At 35.1% G+C, this 18,738-nt stretch overlaps 1 protein-coding gene across 2 annotated transcripts in view; it reads left to right on the forward strand.

The window, feature by feature from the left end:
- Positions 1-18,738, forward strand: part of CTF18 (P-loop containing nucleoside triphosphate hydrolases superfamily protein) — a 175,254-nt gene that overhangs the window by 121,604 nt on the left and 34,912 nt on the right. The window lies entirely within an intron of this gene.

Raw genomic sequence — 18,738 nt, forward strand, 5'->3', positions numbered from 1 at the left:
AAGTAGGCACTTCTTCCATTTTTGCCAAGCACTAGCAGTATCATGAGTTAGTTATATTTGAATGCCTTCACAGAAATAATTTTAGCATCAGTTTTGACTTTTAAGGCAGCAGCAAGAATGCCTATTCACAATCTTGACTTTGAGTTCAGTAGGAATGTGTTAATTTGCAAAGAAAGTTTCAAGCCATTTATAGTTTTTAGTCTAAGTTGGTGGTCCTGGTTTGGATTCTTTTAGTGTGGATTCAGGTGAACTTAGGTTTGTCTATGCAAAAACATACAGAAATATAAGAATAAATAAATATATATAGATATATGCAGCAGAAAATATGTTCATAAATGCCAAGAGGCATTTTACAACGGCAGAAAAGGTGGAGTGTGATGGCATGAGTGTGTTAATGTTAACAATTAAATTTTTAGCTTAAATTTGACAACCATCTACATGTCAAAATTTCAATATTTATTATTAACATAATGTAGCTAATGCCAAGCGTTATTCTAGGGTGGAGTCTGATGGCGGAGTGTGTTAATGTTAAAAATAATATTTTTGGCTTGACTTTGACAACCATCTACATGTCGAAATTTCAATATTTATTATAACATAATCTAATTTTAAAAATAATTTAATATTTGCTAAAATTATAAGTTTTGGAAATTTAAACAGTAAAGAGTTATAGAGATTAAAATAAAAGACTTAAGTCAATACCAAAAAACAAATATAAATAATTTTGAGTATAGTAAATTAAATTTAAAGTATTTTATAATTGATATTTCTTAGCATTTCTTTAGAAAGATTTATTGAAGATATCTGTACTAGTAATACACCACTAAGCTAATAGTTAAATAACATAACAATATACACCACCATATATATTTAATGTTCTAGTCCAAATGACATACCAAACTGTCATAATACACTACCATATTGATGTTTCAGGTAAAAAAATAATAATGATTGTTAATGTTATAGCTCCGGACAGATTGAATTAATCAAAGAAAACCAATAGTTGTATCTAAATATAAATCATTATGTGTTTACATTACCCTTGATTAACAATTATGAGATATATCTATATTATATTATATATAATTGAGTTAGATATTTAATAATTGTTAATCAAGGAAATATACTGTTATTAAATTGATTAATTCATATCTTTATCCTGACTGATGAGGCATGTCTCATGGAGAGACAATTCTACGTAGACTTTGTCCACATAGAGACATACCTCTCCATGGGACATGTCCCTTTCTGATATGTATATAATCTCACTGGGCTGCTCCAAGAAAGTATAGAAATTACAACAACAGTATAATTACAAGCAGCAGTCCTCTTTAACACTTGCATACTATTTTGACAGCCTGACACAAGGACAATTATATCAGTATCGTATCCAAGAGTGATTATGCATTTAAAATCTAAAGGTATCATACCTGATCTATGTTCCTCAACATGGTATTAGAGTATGCAACTCCTAGACCTGCTAGTAATAAATTCAATAATTTGAGATGAAAAATAATCTTTCCAACATATCATCATATTTGGAGTTTGAGAAATTTACTATTAAAACGTGACATTGTGTACAAGCTACATTGAATGGAGTTGTCATTGTAGAGAGCAGTCTAAAGTCTAAGATCTACGATGTGAGGTTCGCATCGATCATAGTGAGAACAGTGCAATCAACGACTGATGAAGTGGCCATACAAGGGTGTGGTGTCGCATTGAATAAAAACATTAAGAAATATTGTGCCAGAGTCATTGTGAACTCCATTGAGAAATATCGCATTGAGGCACTAAGGGCAGCCCCAATAATAATTTGTAACCAAAATTCACAACATAATTATTATGATTGCATATGATACATAATGGTTATGATTTTTTAATAAAAACTTTTTTGACTGAATTCTGCTACAAAAGGCATTGACCAAAATAATGAATCAAAGTTTGCCTGTATTTGGCATCAAAATACAATGAAAGATTCCAAATATATTATCACATGCACCAAAGTAATGAGGCTTTTAGGATGTGGACAAGTGAAAGATCAAAGCCGCTCAAGAACCATGAAGAATACATAGACAAAATAAATGTGGCAGGAGACAATCTTCAAACTTGCCAGAATCGAGAATCCATGAAAGTGTCATACAACCTCAATAAAGGAACCAAAATGATCTTCAATTATCATAGAAGATGTTGATTATAGAAGAACATGGATTCATACTTAATAAGATATTAACATTTGATGATTGGGAAAAGTATATATGTAGTATAAAAATGTTCGAGCACTGGTTGTGATATTTGAACATGCAAAATGTGGTGGGGACTAGTATCAACGCTAGTGCATTTTTGTATGGAACCCTAATTTTATTTACGCATGTTGACTTCCCAACAATATTTGAAATGCATGCAACATTGCGCTAAAAATATCTATGTATGTCACTTGGTGTAGTTTGTCACTCTTGATTTTGTGATATGCCTTGCCGAGTAATATAGAGGGGTATATTGTAAATGTTGAAGTGATTCGGTTTTATGTCACCATCAAATTAGTGATCATTGGATTGAGTCTTGTGTATGCTAGCAGCAACCATGCTTGTGTAAATTGACCTTACAGTCTGGCTGGTAAGGCAAGAGTGAAGTCAGAACATCTTTTAGTGCTTCGCATTGTAATTGATCAATACTAGATATGTAAAAGGAGTATTGAAATGACTTGTTATCCATGTTAAAACGTCATCTTCATGGCTCAAGGCTTTTAGGATTTATTATTTTGGCCTAACATGGATCCGTCTTTACCTCATAGGGAGATTGCATTGAGAGTCGATTATATTGATGACTATTTACATTAATAAAGTTTGGAAACATAAGTTTGTAGGCACTTTGGACACAGGGTCCTAGAAGATATGAGTTGACGTATTTCTTCAATGCGAGTGTTTAATTGTCAGAAGGCTTGCTACAATCCATAATTTCTTCTAATTCCAATCGTGGTGAGTTATAAATGAAATAGTTGATCAATCATCTAGAGAAGGATTTACAATTAAATGATGAACTTGCATAAGCATTTTCTATCACTGGGGAAGTCAAACTCTTCATCAATAGAGGAGATGGATACAAACAAAATGGTTATAGATGAGATATTATTCGCACACATACATAAGATAATTATAGATCAGATATTATAAACAGACACACACACAAGCAAAATAATTATTGGAGGCATTGAGCCATCCAAACATTAGAGTACATCGCTTACATAATTTTGTCATGGACTCGCTATATTGGTGTGATTGCTTGGTGGTTAAGAGATTGTGAAAACTATTCATGCTTTTGACAATATTCTTTGAATGTTACTATCATATAAAGATCCGGTTTTTAGAGGGACACTATAATATGGCTAGAGATTCATTAAAGTAATTGAGACATGTGGGAATTCTAGCATAAATAAATCGCCATCAACATTGCATTGAAGACGGTTGTTGATTCAATTTATTGGAGTTGTGAGCCATATGGGATCTGTTTCACAAACTTGTGAACTTATCATTGATATTTGACATCGAATGGAGGCTTGCTAATTTGCCACCACTTAATTAGATTACAATATTGTTAGATCAACTTTTTGCAATTGAAGAACCCGTGATCATTTAATAGAACCATTTTTGTTGCAAGTAGTTGGTGGTTTGTGTCTACTCTTTGTGTTTAGGGCTGCAAATATTTTATGTGTGGATTTTTTTGTTTGAAGTGCATTAGACCCCCCTCTATCTTCTAGGGTTAGTGACGGGTCTTATGTATTGTCAAGATTATTGTCTTGGATCTGATAATCTTTCAACATCTTTGGTAGTACAATTTTTTTAAATTAAGAGTTGGAAAGCAACTCTTGATTTGTGGTGGTTGTCCCTAGAACAACGTAATTTGTCTTGAGGCTTGTTGTGGATCAAATTGTAGCTGGTAAATTTTATTGATGTTGTGGTTCTTTCAGTCAGTATGCATTAAATTCTTTCCAATCTCAAATGATATTATTAAGAAAGATTTAATTTGAGGGTTTAGTGTTTGAAAGACCATTATTGAAGATACAAATTTAGCTCACTTTATTTATGCATTGTTGGTTTTTCTGATGTCGAAGCTCGAGACACATAGATAAGTCATTGGGCTCGGGCTTGCTCAGATGCAATGGATGTCAAAACACTTTATGCCTCTTTACTACAATGTTTGTAGAGGTCTGTTGTTCCTCCGATATCAGTACATGAGCTGCATTGGATGCAATGTTTGAATGTTTTTGATGTGGGTGATGTGAGATGTTTGTCAACAACATGAGTCAATATAGTAGCTCGGTGATCCAAGCTAGCTACTGAACAAGCCTACAGTGAGAGTAGTCACCGCACTAGGTGCCTAGTGCATGTAAATTCCTTTGATCTAGAACTACCAACAACTTGAAGGGAGTTTGTCAAGTCATGACATGTTTTACTCAGGCTACTTACACACTATTCTTTACATGTGGGACTACAAGAAGCATGCCAACCTAAATATGATGAAATGCTACATTTTGTGATGATTGAGACTATGTGAGTAGAGTATCCTTTCGTGACAAATTGTATCTAGAGGACTTTCTTAAATTGATTGCCAAGGATCTTGATCATATTGGTTCATAGGGGGAAGACCATGTCAAGTTGGTTTCTCAAATGATTGGGAAACTGTAGCAGTCAGAGGACTATGATTCATGGTATGAAGTTCCATATATGTAGGGTGAACAACTTTTTATATAGATATCTAGACTACAACATTCCTATATAGATGGATACTTGTTCAACTAAGGAGCATGACACAATTATTGCCAGGAGGCTAGAATATTGATATCAGATTCAAAGGGAGTCTGACAGGTTATTGTAACCAATCTTGGATGAAATAGGCAACAAATTGATATTTGCTTGATGAGTTCTTTGTGAGAGAGAAGTTCAAGGTGAAATTCCTTGTAAATGCTTTCTTTTCTATGAGAGAGAAGTTTGAGGTGAAAACTCTTGTTCCACCATTTGAGAATATGCATAGTGGATTCACCCTCTGATATGGTTCACAGTGGATATCATGATTTACAGCATCTTTCTATAGAAACATCATGAGAGGTGATGATCTTTCAGTGATGTTTTGTTTGTAGTTACTATAGTAAGGTGACGATCTTACAACAGTCTAACTTTCTATCATGATAGATGTTATAATGATGTCCTTGGAGATCATGATAGTGCATATCACGTGTAACTTGGTAGTTACTAAAATGTTGCATTTGTCTCTTCTGCTATCATGATGGATGTTATAATGATTTCGTAGAGATCATGATAGTGCTTATCTCTCATGTAACTGAGTTTAGTAGTTACATAGATGTGACATGGTGTGTACTTTGAGACTTAGTATATGGAGACACCATGTGCAAATATTTTCCTTGGTAGGCATCATGAAACGATGCCAGACACATACCAAGGGAAATATTAATACGATGAATATCTTTGGTAGATATTCTTGGGTAAACCATACTTTTGATGATACCGCAAGGTAACATCTTGTTGTTGGATAATAGTTTCTATCCTTATTATGTTTTTTCTATACTATCATATTGAGATGATAATCCAAGAGTAATTGTGTGATTGATCAACCTAATATCCTCCCTAACTACGAGGGATTGTTAATGTTATAGCTTCGTTCATATTGAATTGATCAAAGAAAACAAATAGTTGTATCCGTATATAAATCGTGGTGTTTACATCACCCTTGATTAACAATTATTAAATGTATCTATACTATATTATATATAATCGAGTTAGATGTTAAATAATTATTAATCAAGCGAAATATACTGATGTAATGTCCTCGTTTTTGGCAAGTTTGTGCAGTTGATGGAGTAAGCTCATCACAGTGATCCTCGTGAGTTGATAGGATTTTCTAGGGTCCTAGTTGTGGACTTGCTATTTTTAGTAAGTCTATTTTGGCAGTGTAGTGGGTGGCTTTGGTAGGTGGTCATCACTTGTAGTAAATAAGGTTAATAATTGCATGAGCTCTTATTTATTCATTAATTGTTAAGTTGCATTAGTATATTAATATTTATGTTATTATAATAATGACTTTAAGAGATATTTCTAAACACACTTTCAAGTGTTGAGTTGTTTTGGGAAACTTCCACAATTTCTAAAGTGGAGTTCTTTATAAAAATTTGGTCAACAAAGGATTATAAAGAGGAGCTCATTTCATTGGGAAAAGGACGCTTGAACATTTATTTGCTTGTTGCCTTTGTGGCTTTTTCTGAGTTTTGATATTTTGTGGCCCTTGTTGAAGTATAAGGTTGAGTCTGAGATTTTGAGAAGTTCTTGGCAATTATGTTGAAGTATACAATTGACCAACATCTCCTACTGTATTTTTTGTGGCTAAGGAGAATAATCTGTATTATTCTATAGAAAACTATTGGGCAACTGGCAAAGGGTTTTGAGAAGTTCTGAGGATTTTGAAATTGTGATCTGCAAATTGTGCTGAGCAGTGTTGAGGAGACCGATTTACATTGTTGTGACACAAATTGGTATTGTAATTACCCTAGGATTTTGCCGCTTTGCTTCTACGGGCAGTGTTGGATGATCGATTTGCATTTGCCAAGCACTACTGGGCTGGTGGACATATCCTTGATACCTACGTTTATTATTTCTGCAATTCGCAGGACTATTGTTGACTGTGATTAGCTTGGGACTTAGCTGCACACCATCCCTGCACAACTATTCCACCTCCTAAGCTCCCAACTTGATCATTGGTATGCGAATTCTTTATATGCTGGGTCACGTCAGGGTTTGGGCAGCCATGTTTCAGACTGATGCTATCTTCATATCAGCTGGGTGGCCATTTTGAATTGGAGAAAGTTGTGGATTATCTCACATTTGCGACCCACAATTTGGGAGTCTTGCGCTTCATGAAATAACCCCTGCAGGTTATTACTTCTTCCAATACCAAAATCTTACTACTTCAAGGGTTAGACATTTCGTCGAGCAATTAGCAAACAAGCTCTGATGCTGAAATCACCCTTACTATAGCGTGAATAAGAAACAATTCTGAATAGTGACAATTCGCAAACTTTGCCTTGCAATATGAATTCTATCAAAACTAAGCATGCATCTGTTCAATGATAAGGTGTAGTGTTTCTAATAATTCATTCAAATTGATTTACATAAACCCATGAAATTAAAGATAACAACTATATCGAATTTTAGGGGAAACTGAGTATACTGATCTGCAACATCATCTGAAATATTCAATTGTTATTTCAATAGTAACCGAATTTAAATGGACCTGAGTCGTAGCTCAATTTGGCAATCTCGAATATACGTCGGAATAGCACCTCACGCCTTATTTGTCCACAGCTACTCCCGATAGTATGCGGAGACTGTAGAGAGACTTTCGCTGTGCAATGAGGAAACCACGACTTCAGCTTATTTATAACTGCTGATGGATGGAAGAACAGGTCTGATAATTGCACAGTCTGCCCGATCTATGCCGTCACTCCTCTTGGATTTTGGCGCCGACGATGATTAGAACCAGTCTGCCCTTGCTGTATAACTTGCGCGATTTTAATTTATAATTTCCAACGCGGGATACAACGGCCTCCTTTGGTTGAGTTGATTCGCTCGATTATTAGGATGATATCGCATTAATTCGCATGAAATCTGGGGATGGGTATGAGGAATTGGTAACCCGAAAATGCTTCCCCACTTCCCTTCAAATCCTCCAGTTCTGTACCCTCTACGTGTAATGGATAATTTGAATTTGTCTCCTGCAGATTGTCTGATGAGAGTAATACAAGTATCCCTCCTTAGAATTTCATGAAATCCCCACCCTTCAAACAATTTGAATATGCAATAAGCCCAACATGAAATGGTTGAAGACCACTTCCAATGTGCAACCCTTCGGAGGATATCTCACCACCTCAGTTATGCAAATCTAAGGGAGTTTTCGTTCCCAAAGACCCAATGGAAATTTGCAGACCAATAGCTACAAATTGCTCCCACTGAAATAGAAATCGAATCCACAAAATCGCTTGTCCAAATGGGTGCCTTATGTCCTCTATTTATTCACTTTGCTGAGAAGTTACTGGAAGTTTTCCGGAATTATCTTTTATGATGTACTTTTATTATTAAACTTTATAAAATTAAATAAATAACTTTATAAAGTTAAAGTACAACCTTAATTTAATATTAGAACAAGTAGGCCCCACTTACTGAATTATTATTCTCCGAGAGCAAAAATGTAATCGTCTGGAAATAAAATGACTCTCTTTCCACAATCATTTGCCTACGAGACTCGATGATAGGCAAATTCTCTGTTAGAGTTATGTCATTAGAAAGGGGACATGACACTTCATCACATTAGAGACATCCAAATCACAATCAGGTTCCTCAATATTTGTGTTTGTAATTCCAATTGCCATAGCAATCAGATTTGAATTCAATAAAGGTGGATGTTGGTTAACGAAAGTTAAAGTTTAGCATTGAAGTTTTCCAAAATTGCTTGCAATTCGAGTTATGATTTTTGTGTTCAAACTATTATAGAGTTCCATATATGTGTGTTCTGAATGCAACTACAAGAGATTTCTCAGAAATTTGAAGTGGCTTGCAAAGTATTTGTCAAAATGCCTAATTTCCTAAATTTGTTAAGAAATTGGAGTTGTTGAGGTTATAGTTAGGTTGGGGTTATTACAACCGATTATTAAATTGATTAATTCATCACCTTATCCTGACCGATGAGGCATGTCTCATGGAGAGACATGCCCCAACATGGACTTTGTCCACATAGAGACATACCTCTCCATGAGATATGTTCCTGGTGATATGTATATAATTTCATTGGGCTACTCTTCGGAAGTACATAAATTACAGCAAGAATATCATTACAAGCAGCAGTCCTCTCTAACATTTGCATACTATTTTGATAGCAATGCACAAGGACAGTTACATCAACACCATATCCAAGAGCAATTACACATTTAAAATTTAAAGGTATCACATCTGATCTAGATTCCTCATTTAAAATTTAAAGGTATCACATCTGATCTAGATTCCTCATTTAAAATTTAAAGGTATCACATCTGATCTACATTCCTCAACAATGTTAACTTTAGCAATCAGCCATCACTGATCAAATATTATTAGAAATCATCAAAAATACTACCCTTCTCTTACTATGGCAAATTAGAAGCACAAATAGTGCCACTAGCATCGCTACTAGGAATCTCAATCTCAGGATCAGTCTCATGATCAGTAGGTTTTCATGATGATGATGATGATGATCATCATCAGTGCACCAAGGCAGACATTTAAATCATCCAATTCTGCACACTCTGGTTTAGCATTCCACTTCTTTGCCTCTCCTTTTTGTTGTTTTTTTCTTTGGGTATTAGGAGTCTCAAGTTTTAATGCACATAGACCAATTCATTCACATTCTTGGAGTATAGTTTATTTTGTTTTATTGAGTGGATAAAGGAGTATGTGCTCCGATTCCTCTTGGATGACAGTGAACTAGTGACCTGTCTTTTTAATTTTGAAATAAGGGAATTAAAGAGTTATAAATAATTCTTTTATACATAATGTAATCTCCCACTGACTTATTCTTGCCAGATTTTTCCAAACAAAACTCAAAAATTCAAACAAACATTTGTATGCAGTTTCTTTTCAATTTATCCTATGATCTATACTGAAAATCATACATTAAGACGAATTCTGTAAGATCTTCTCTATTCAGGTGAGTGGAAAATGACTGAGAGTTTTTCCAATTACGAAGGATGAGCTCTGCAACTTGCTGCTTGTTCAGATGATGTCAACCTCAGAGTCTATTTGGTTTGTGTTTTGTGACTCATGTTGTGTGCCCCGTGTCACTTGTATTGTTTTGTTTGGTTGTTGTAAGTACTTCGTTTGCTTTTGTCCTTCATTTGGCTTGTGTTTTATTGTTTCATTATTTCGTGCCCTCGTGGTGTTGTGCGATATTTTCCCTCGGCCTGGTTCGCTCGTGCCATGGGAAAGCCAAATCATGGAGGAGGGGAGGATAGCAATTTGCAAGATAACGTGGGTAGGAATATGACTGCGAAGGGCACTAATAAAATTGCAGTCGGGAATGTTGGTGATGTTGAAGGAAAATTGTCTTACAAACAAGTGGTGGCTGAAAGTTCTCTGACCTTCTCGGCAGCTGCGGTGTTTAAGGGTGTCATTCATAGAGAAAATGTGGAACTAGAGTTGCAAGGAGGAGAAGGAAGACCGACCACAACCAATGGAGGTGGATTCTCTGATGGAAGCAGTGCTACCGTTGTTGGAAGTGGAGGAGAGAATGGTTAGTCTCCTTCTCTCGGTCCTAAGATTCTCTCTCTTTTCCCCAATGAGGACATGGTGTCTGCTATTTTGAATGAAAGGTCTAGGCTTAAAAGAATTGCTATTTTCTTCGTTTGTTTGGATAAAGAGGCTTTGCCTAATAGGAAGTTTTTTGATGACTGGCTAGTAGCAGTGTGGGGTAAAAAGCTTGGTATTTATTTGACATATTGTAGAATGATTCAAAAGGGCTTGTTTTTTATTTTTTTGAAAAATCACAACATGCAAGAAAGAGTTTTGGAAAAAAGGTTCTGGAATGTCGGTACGTCGATGTTCAGGGTCTACTCGTGGTCTCCAAAGGGTGATTTTGATAAGGTGGTTGCTAGGGCTCCACCGAATTGGGTGGAAATTAAGAACCTCAATGTGGAATTTTGGCCATTCATTCTGTAGATTCTTAAGCCGTTAGGTTCTATTTTATAGGGTGAGCAATCTAGGGTTACCTTGCCTTACCTTAATGCTAGGGTTCTTTTGGCTCTGGCTCCGGATGTGGATTTTCCTAATAATATTTCTTTAGATTTTGAGGGTGAAAGGTTTTGTTGGGAGATTGTCCTATTGGGAAATTTAAATGCATGCTTTCATTGTAGGCACAATGGGCATACTAAAAAGAATTGCCCGACTCTTTAACCTTCCCATAAAGAAAAATTCAATGTGGTCAATAACAAGGAGTCCTCTGGTTTACCAGTCGCTGGTAATAATAATGCAAGTAAAGTCCCCAATAAGGATGTGGGTTCTATTAATCAAGCTAAGGAGGTAGGTAGTATGCAGTCGAAAGACCCCGCTACCATTTCGGGTCTCCAGCCTCCAGTTGTTAATGCTATTGACATTCCTATGAGCAATAATTTTTTGTCGCTGGCAAACCCCCTTTTTGAAGAAGAGTTTGATGTGGTGCCGGCTAGGGTTGGTGCTTCGAATATTATTCTTGCACTCGTAGCTTCCCCCCTATCAAGAGGTCAGTCTGATATCCCCCAGGAAGTTAGCAATGTTCAGCAAGCTTTGAATGCTCAGCAATTAGCCCTCATATCCATTAAAGAGAGGGCAGTTAAAATTCAACAAGAAAATAAGGAGGTGCTTTCCTTGCTTTCGGCTTCTGCTTCCTCACTTGGATTTTTAGTGCTCGATGTATCTAATTCTGAGGGTCAGTTTACAGAGGTTGTTAGGAAGAAGAGAAAGATTGCAAAAAGAAGCTCTAGTCCTGTAGGGGATAGAGGGAGAAGGAATCTTCCTGATTGTTTTAATAAGTTATGTAAGAGTTCCAAAACTTCCCCCTAAATTATTATTGAATGTTCGAGGGCTAGAAATGCTAGATAGGAAATACCTTGTTAGAAGATGGTGCAATAAGTTGAAGGATAAAGATTTTATTTATTTACAGGAAATTAAGGTGGTTGGATTTCAAGCCTATTCTATGTTGAATTTCCTTTGGGACAAGTCTATAGGCTTCCACCCCAATCATGAGAGAGGAAAGGGTGGTGTGGCTATTCTTATTCACCCTAAATGGGAAAGCTCTATTGTAAGCCATGGGTGTTCTGTGTGTCAGAGGGTAATTTGGGTTATTGTTAAGCAAGGTGAAAGTGTTTTTGGTATTTGTAATGTGTATGCTTCAAATAATTGTAGAGAAAGAGCAGAGCTATGGGAGTGGTATTGTGTGCACTTGCCAAAAATCCCATGGGTAGTTGTGGGGGATTTTAACATGTGGAGCACATAATTGATAAAGTTGGAGCTTTGTCTCACTGTTGGAAAGGTAATGAAATGTATTTTTGGTATAGACTCAAAAGAAAATTTAATTTGGTGGATCCCATGGAAAATATGTATGGCAAGTTTCAAGACATTTGGTTCACTTGGTGCAATAACCAGACAGGGAAGCAAAGGGTTTATTGTCGACTGGATAGGGTGTATGGGGACGGTTCTTCTGCTTCCTTCTTGCAACAAAATAGTCATGCTTTGGTCCAAGTTGTTCCAGCTTCTCTCTCTGATCATTCGCCTATCCATACTTGCTGTAGGATAGAAGCTTATCAGAATTCTCCAATTCCTAAGAGGACCCATAGTTCTTTCAAGCTTAATTCTACGCTCCTTGAGGATCCTGATAATGTTGAGGCCATAGTCATGGTAACATAGATTCTTAGTATTAGTAACCCTTTGCTTGATCCTATTGATCTTTGGAACTTGAAGGTGGAGACTTGGAAAAATCTTCTTCAAGTCATTGGTAAAAAGTTAGCCGTGGATAGGAACCAAGAGGAATCCTTGTGGCAGAACAAATTGATATGGGCAGAAAAAGAATTGCAAGAATTAGGGTAGAGCAAGGAACTGGAAATGTAACTGGCTAGCATTAAACACCATTTGAGTTGTATACAGAGTTACAAGATTCAAGGGCAGAGGATTAGAGCAAGGATGAATTGGATTAATGAAGGGGATAAAGGTTTGGGGTACTTTTTTAATATTATCAAAGCTAAACACAAAAGAGAACTGATTAGTGATATTCTTGTAGGGGATAGAATTTCAAGTGACCTTGAGGAGATTCAAAATGCTTTCTATAGTTATTACAATAACTTATTCTCTTCAAAGATGACTCCAAATAGCAGAATAGTGATGGAAGATTGCTTTAAACTCATTCCTCTCAAAGTTTCTAAGGAGGAGTAGAATAATCTTAGCAAGGAGATCTCGGTGGGGGAAATTGAAGCTGCTATTGATACCTTTCCTAATGGAAAGTCTCCTGGTTTGGATGGATTTCCGACTGAGTTCTATAAGAAAAATAAAAGTTGGATTTGCCTTGAGCTGTTGGTTGTTTATAAAGAAGCTTTTAAGAAGGGGTCATTAGGGGGTTCCATTAATAAAGGAGTTATTAAGCTTCTGCCTAAAGTGGGGAATAAGTCTCTGGTTAAGAATTGGAGACCTATTACTTTACTAAACCTGTCCTATAAAATTCTTGCTAAAGTGCTTGCGAGGAGAATTGCTTTGTTGCTAAATAAGTTTGTTTCACAAACACAAATAGGTGTTATCCAAGGGAGGTATATTCAGGAGAATCTTATTACTAGTTGGGAGGCCATGAATTGGCCTAAAAATAATGGGCAAGATGTAGCTATGATTCTGTTAGATTTTGAAAAAGCCTATGATAGGATTAAGTGGGGATTTGTTATTGGTATGCTTAAAGCATTTGACTTTCTGAAAACCTATTGCAATTGGATAAATGTTTTATTCAAGGATGCCAATATTGTCATTGATGTGAATGGATGCATGTTAGAACCTATTGTGCTTGAAAGGTCGATTAGGCAACTCTGCTCGATTGCCCCTTTGTTGTTTGTCATTGCAGTGAATGCTTTGTTTTATATTCTAAGGGAAAAGGAGTTGGGTCCACCACTAAAAGGTATTTCCTTGCCTAACGGGGAGGTTTTTCTTAATGCTCAGTTTGCAGATGATACATCTTTGTTCTTAGGGCTTTCAGAGGAGAATTTTGAGAATGCTTATAAAAGTACTAATTTCTTTTGTATGGCCTTCGGGTCCAAGATTTCACCTTCAAAGTCTAATGTGTTGGGTTCGTTTGTTGATCCATTAGATTGGTTGGTCAGCAAGGGTTGGCATTGGTCTGCTCCTAATCAAATTGTTAGATACTTGGGTATCCCCTTCTCAGTTGATCCAAATCTCAATAAGATGTGGGAATGGGTGTATGATAAAATTAATAAGAAACACTCGAAATGGCAGACCCATTCCTTGTCTTTTGCTAGTAGATTGCAAGTTGTGTAGAAAGTTCTTTCCTCTCATCATATTTTTTATGCCTCGGCTTGGATGTTTTTTAACTCCCATATGAATATGTTAGAAAAAATACTCTGAGATTTTATTCGGTCAGATGGAAAAGGGAGTAAGAAGAGACATTGTGTTAAGTGGGAATGGTGTTGTCAAGTAAGAAGTCAGGGAGGTTTGGGGTTGAAGGATCTTAAAGCCCAAGGTATGGCTCTAGCATCCAAATGGGTGTTTAAAGCCATATGGGGAAATGAACCATGGAAAATCCTTATTAGAAACAACCTTTTGAAATTAGTCATTAGGAAAGGCAAGAATTGGAAGGATATTCCAGTGATTGATATTGTTTTAGGGGAGTTTAAGATGAGATTGTTCGGGTCAAATTTTTTTTAGACCTTTTGGAAGGCTTGGATCCAAGTGAGGAAGTTTATACAAGAAAGAGAAGTAGCAGGAGGACCTCCTTATTTCCTTGTGAAGGATAGATCCATTTGGTGGGGGCTTTCGTATAATAATAAAGCTTTGGCCCTTACTTAGAGTTGTTTTGCCAAAACTTGGAACATGAAGGGGATTTCATTGATTCAAGATATCTTGATGGGTGGGAGGTTAGGGGTGTGGGAGGGGTTAAAAGGTAGATTTAATATTCCCGATTCTTAGAAAAAGACTGACACTTTGATTAAGAAAGTGATTAAGTTTAATAGCCCTTGTGATATTATTGATTCAAAGGTCTTTCTTGATAAAGCTAAATGGGTTGATGGTGTTCTGTTGAAAGATACCACTACTAAAGGGTTGTATTTGTGCATGAAGAATGATTCTTCTCTCATTGCTAGAGTGATCCAGTGCTAGGGGCAAATTAATCCATTCTCTGATTGGTCTTTCCTTTTTGGTTTTTTTTGGAAACGTAAAGCTGAGCCTAAAAAGATTTGTTTTAAATGGTTGCTGTTGTTAAAAAAGTTAACCGTTGGTCAAATTCTTTCTTCTATTGGTTTATCTCCTGTGTCTTGCAGTTTTGTGTAATGTGACTGAGTCTTTTGAATAATTATTTTTCGAATGTGTTTATGCCCGTAATTTGTGGTCTGTTTTTCTTGGCTCCTCTAGTCTATGGAACTGTGAAGGTAGTATCTCCTGGAGTGAATTTCTTGTTGGTTATGTAGAGAAATTTGATTCGAAACTTAACACTTGTTGGTTTGCTCTTTCTACTAAGATTTTATGGACTCTTTGGAAGGATAGGAACAAAGAAATCTTTCAAAAGGAGAGAAGGGTACTTATTGAGTTTAATTTTAAACTCACCCATTTTCAAATTATGTCTTAGGTTGCTTTGGTGTTACATATCTCCAAGAGTGATTTCATGATACTTATGCGAGAAGGCAGCTCGCTGATCAATAAGGATAATGTGCATTCAACAAATTATATTGCTGAGTACTAGAGTTTGTTAGCTCCTTCAAAGGCAGCAGATTTGAACAATGTAAGTAATGTGTTTCAAGGATACAGTTCAGCCAGTCAGGAGGAGAGAACTGCTGATGTAACTCAAAAATGAAGTTCCAGGGGCTCAACTCGATCATGACAGCCATAATGATGGCTGGAGCTAGTTTGTTTCTTTAGTTAAATTTTTTGTTATGATAAATATGTAAAACGCTGTAATCAGTGAATGTAAATGTTAAATCTGATAGTGCTCCGATCCTTTAAGTTTTGATATCACCCCCCAAAATTTTTTTAACTGTATATGTAATTGGGGGTGTGATCTACTGTTTTATCTCAGACTCCTGGATATACTTGTAAATGTTTAAACTATCTTAATAGAAAAAAATCACACATTAAGACTAAAATATAGATTTCTGAAATGAACATTGAATAGTAACAAAAATATCCAATCGTAAACATAGAACTTACAGATAGTTTTCACGACTAGGAATATGGATTTAAAACACAAGTGAGACACCTGAATGATATCTCCAACGGACATTGGGTTACTATCCACTGACTAAAAAAAGGTTTAAACAATAAATAGAAGTACAAAAATGCCGCTAATTCTCCCCGTGTCTTGCAGCAGCACAAATTCATTTTAAATTTTGCCCAATTTTGAAACATCCCTAATAGGATATTAAGGTCAATTTTGATCTATTTTCACTAATTCTTCCTTAACTTTGACTGGCGTCTGGTGTAGACATTTTTTTTTTTGAAGTTTGATTTTTTTTGTGTTTTTATGATTTCTGTTTTTTTTTTTTTGAGTTTTTAATAAAATGAGATACAATGAACAAATTGACTAAACTGAAATAACAACTACAAACCAATTTCACACTAATCTGAAACAAATTTGGTCTTTGATTGTTGCCAAATGAATTTTATAGGAAACCTTACTATTGTCCTGCATTTTGTCACCACAAAATGTTGATAACAACACGAAACTTTTTCAAGCTAGTTTTGCGTATCTCTAAGTTTGAATTTGATATTCAATTGTTTAATGTTGATTGATCAATCAACTTCAATTCGTATATCAAATTGTTTTACTAAAGGCTTTCATCAAGTCTTTTTCGTTTTTCTTTCAGTCCGAGTCTTTGCTTGATTTTTGAAGCTTTCATCGTCATTTTCTTTGCTTTTGAGTTTGCGTTTGTTGGTTTTTAGTCCTTAGGTTCTGCTCATGTCATGGATTTCGGTTTTTCCTTTGATTTGATCTAACTTAGAGCATAATCGGAGTTGCTAGTTTAGTGCCCAAAGAGTGGACCTTTTTGATGCAACAACACGAATTAAAAATATCATGCTATATTTCTAATTTGACATTCATTTTTTGAAAAATATAACTTAAATTCACTTTATGTTATGTATTTAAGTTACTTTATTTTTTAAATTTTCACTTAAAAGTAATTATAGTGCATTTTATGTTATATTTTTAAGTTGAGTTACTTTTTGATTTTTCACTTAAGTGACTATACTAACTATATAGTTCAATTTAATTTTTAGCATTTAAATCAAATGCTCTAGTAAATATTACTTTTTAAATGGTATTTACATGTTATATAATTAATATGATATGTAAATATAATTTATGTCCCACTTAAGTAATATTTTAATGAATTTAAATTGACATGTGCTTATTTAATCACTTAAAGTCATCAAAAGTGGACATTTAATATGTCATAACATGTAAAATCCATCAAAAGTGGACTTTTTACATGGCATTGCATATAATTTTTGATTTAGAAGTATTAATCCATTAAAAGTGGACTTTTTTCATTATCTCTGCATATTTAAGTTATCAAAAGTGGAAATATTTGCAATTACGTATAAAATCCATCAAAAGTGGATATTTTACATGCCACTGCATATAAAGTTCAACTTGAAAACATAAGTGGACCTTTTTGATGTCATTACATCAAAAGGCTATTAAAAGTGGACGTTTTTGGTGTCATTACATCAAAAGGTGATTTTTTTTTGTCATTGCATCAAAAAAGCGAGATACAACTTAAAATATGCATTGCACCCCAAAAGGTCAGGTTTTGACCATATGCATATTTTAAAATATGCATATCACTCCAAAAGGTCCAATTTTGGAAGAACACATGCATTTGCTCTCCAAGAACCCAATTTTGCGCATTGTGAATGATTTACTTGATGGTTTTGCATGAGATATTCTCTACTAGGGTCGTTTTTGCTTAGCCATGGATTTTCCAACATTTAAAATGGATTTATCTTGCTTAAAAACATTTTTTTTCCAAACTCCTTCCAAGGGCATGTTTTTGGAAAAATCTTCAAATAAATCCATTTAGAGTGATTTAAATCACGTTTTTGCAAGGAAGAGAGGTGTTTTAGCATCTTTAATCATTTGCAATACATCTTAGCTCACATTTTTGCACTTAGAAGCCAAAAAATGAATTCATTTCATGCTTTTTATAAATCACGTTTTTGTTAAAAACGCCTAAAAAATTGGGGGTTTAATCCACTTTTTTACATTTTGGAGTCACGTTTTTGCATTTTGATTCATGTATATGCATTTGAGGAAGTTGTTTTTGCATTCACAAGTCAAAAATGGCTCAAAAACATGCATTTTTTGGCCACGTTTTTGCAAAAACGGCCCAGATTTTTGCATTAAAATGTCATGTTTTTGTTCAAAAAATAAAAAAAATGACTTTTCAGCCCATACATTTGGATCAAGAGGGGTCATTTTTGAGTTTTAATGCATGCTATTGTCTTTAGAGACAATGTATTTGACATTTTCATGTCAAATTCGACTTTTCATTGCTCATTAATATTTGTCGAATGCAATTACGAAAAAACTCAAAAAATTGTTTGAAAATTCGGATTTTAGGGAGAATTGGTCTTCAAGTCTATAAAACTTGCTATTTTGGCTCTTTAACCTCCAAGTAAGTGGACATTTTCAAACTTGCTCATCAATTCATGCTTATCTTGCTATTTCCATGCATATTATGGCTTGTTATTGCACACTTGTCCAAATATATGCCCTGAATAGTGCATTTTTCTTTTAAAAATGATGAAATGGTTCATTTTCATATTTTTTGTTTTTCCCCAGTTTCCAAATTCGAATTTGTGTGTTGAAGTGTTTTGCATCTTGGCATGTTTGAGTCACTTTCCAAAGATATGTTTTTCTTTGTGTTTTTGTGTTTTGTGTTTGCTTGCCAGTTTTCTCCACTTTGGA

The sequence above is a fragment of the Cupressus sempervirens genome, chromosome 8, assembly GCF_028749045.1.
Source record: "Cupressus sempervirens isolate cs-2001-9-10 chromosome 8, ASM2874904v1, whole genome shotgun sequence".
Taxonomy (NCBI): domain Eukaryota; kingdom Viridiplantae; phylum Streptophyta; class Pinopsida; order Cupressales; family Cupressaceae; genus Cupressus; species Cupressus sempervirens.